This window comes from Littorina saxatilis, linkage group LG11 (assembly GCF_037325665.1).
Source record: "Littorina saxatilis isolate snail1 linkage group LG11, US_GU_Lsax_2.0, whole genome shotgun sequence".
Taxonomy (NCBI): domain Eukaryota; kingdom Metazoa; phylum Mollusca; class Gastropoda; order Littorinimorpha; family Littorinidae; genus Littorina; species Littorina saxatilis.
Window position 1 is genome coordinate 9,042,911 of NC_090255.1, and position 2,500 is coordinate 9,045,410.

Sequence of the window (2,500 nt, forward strand, 5' to 3'; positions counted from 1 at the left end):
GCTCCGAAGTGTGCTTTTTGCTCTGCCCGTTATTATTGTTCAAAATTACACACTGCGGACCTGACAACCGGCAACCGATGTGATCGCGACCCCCAGTGCACAGATCGAGCGACCACGTGTGGATAGGTCACGTGTAGCTTGACTCAATGTTTGCAAGGAAAAGTAACTCTACCACAACCCACAAAATCCTGACAGATTTATTTCTGAAATTAGTCTATTATGAAAATGAAATTGTTTGGCGTTAGCGCATATTAGACATGCTGGAGGGAGGCAGGGGGTGGGGTGGGGGGGATAACATCAGGGGCGGACGAGGGGGGGGGCACAGGGGGCACGTGCCCCCCCCCCCCCCCGAAAAAAAAGAAGAAAAAAAGAAGAAAAAAAAAAGATTTTTCTATGCTGATTTTATGACCATTTCTAAGTTCAAATGGCACCAGATGGCACCATTTTGCTTCTTTGGGCAATTTTTTTTCCGGGGGGGCATGCCCCCGGACCCCCCTACCAAATTCGGGCGCTTCGCGCCCATCACATTCACTTTCGATTCAAAGTGCCCCCCCCCCCCCTTACAAAGCAACTGATCCGCCCCTGAACATGTTCTCGATCTGGGAGTTGGTGTGTGTGTGTGTGTGGATGTTATCTTCAATGGGGAAGGAATAGATCGCTGACAGAAGGGGGGGGGGGGGGTGACGGTCAATATGTCATGGCAGCAAAACATTGTTGTGTCAGGAGACATCCCACGTGTCAAAGCTTTCAGACAGTCAGTGGGTCTGGGGTCAGAACAATGCGTCAGATCAAAACAGTATGCACAAAAGACCGAAGACCACGAGCCCTAGAAACAATAATTATTGAGACTGTCACAGACCTTGTTAATTCTTTCGGGATGGTACATCACCAAATTTCCGATAATTGTCTATTGATACCAAAAGCCTAACAGATTTATCTGGACTTCCAAACGTCAGGTCAGGGCATGTCCAGAAATAACCTCATCAGAAGCAGAGATTCTCTTGACCTTTGGTCAAAGCGATGGGAACAGTAGAAGCAATCGACTCGGACCGTTGACTGTGCATGAGGACATCTCACAGAGGCGGAACCCCGAGTTGGTTCCCCATACATATAACATTTGTGACCTTTGCTGCAGAATTATTTTGCCAACACGGAACATTTCAGAACTGCTCTCTTCTGCGTGATTACTGTGTATGTATGGGAAGGGGGGGGGAGGGGGTGGGTGGGGGTGAGGTACCACTTTCAAAGTCGTCTGGGGCCCAAACCTCAGGAAAACCGTTGACTTGAAGACTTATTTTTCCAGCCAAGTAGATTGTTGCATGTGGCTAAACACTACCGCAAGCTCTGCTTTGTTTGCCCCCGCTGAAGTCAGACCAAACAATCCTAAAAAATAAAAAAAAAATAAAAAAAAATAAAAAAGTTATCTTTTGCTTCTTCTTCTCTTTCTTTTTTGTCTCATCCTCTCTCTGAGACCCTTTTCATTCTATTTTTTTATTTTTCTAATTGTTAATCCTTGTTTTGGGCTACTTCTCCTCTCACTATTTCTCGGACTGTGCTTTATTTTGCTCCTCTTCTCTCTCTCTCTGTCCTCTCTTTCTCTCTCTCTGTCCTCTCTCTCTCTTTGTCCTCTCTTTCTCTCTGTCCTCTCTCTCTCTCTGTCCTCTCTTTCTCTCTGTCCTCTCTTTCTCTCTGTCCTCTCTTTCTCTTTGTCCTCTCTCTCTCTCTCTGTGTCTCTGTGTCTCTCTCCTCTCTTTCTCTCTGTCCTCTCTATCTCTTTGTGTCTCTCTCTCTCTATCCTCTCTCTCTCTGTTCTCTCTCTCTCTCTGTTCTTTCTCTCTCTCTCTCTGTCCTCTCTCTCTCTCTCTGTCCTCTCTCTCTCTCTCTGTCCTCTCTTTCTCTCTCTGTCCTCTCTTTCTCTCTGTCCTCTCTTTCTCTTTGTCCTCTCTCTCTCTTTGTCCTCTCTCTCTCTTTGTCCTCTCTCTCTTGCTCTCTCTCTCTCTTTGTCCTCTCTCTCTCTCTATCTCTATCTCTGTCCTCTCTCTCTCTCTCTGTCCTCTCTTTCTCTCTCTGTCCTCTCTTTCTCTCTGTCCTCTCTCTCTCTGTCCTCTCTTTCTCTCTGTCCTCTCTTTCTCTCTGTCCTCTCTTTCTCTTTGTCCTCTCTTTCTCTCTGTCCTCTCTCTCTCTCTGTCCTCTCTCTCTCTGTCCTCTCTCTCTCTCTGTCCTCTCTTTCTCTCTGTCCTCTCTTTCTCTCTGTCCTCTCTCTCTTTGTCCTCTCTCTCTGTCCTCTCTTTCTCTTTGTCCTCTTTCTCTCTGTCCTCTCTTTCTCTCTGTCCTCTCTCTCTCTCTGTCCTCTCTCTCTCTCTGTCCTCTATCTCTCTGTCCTCTATCTCTCTCTCTGTTCTCTCTTTCTCTCTGTCCTCTCTCTCTGTCCTCTCTCTCTCTCTCTGTCCTCTCTCTCTCTCTGTCCTCTCTCTCTCTGTCTGTCCTCTCTCTCTCTGTC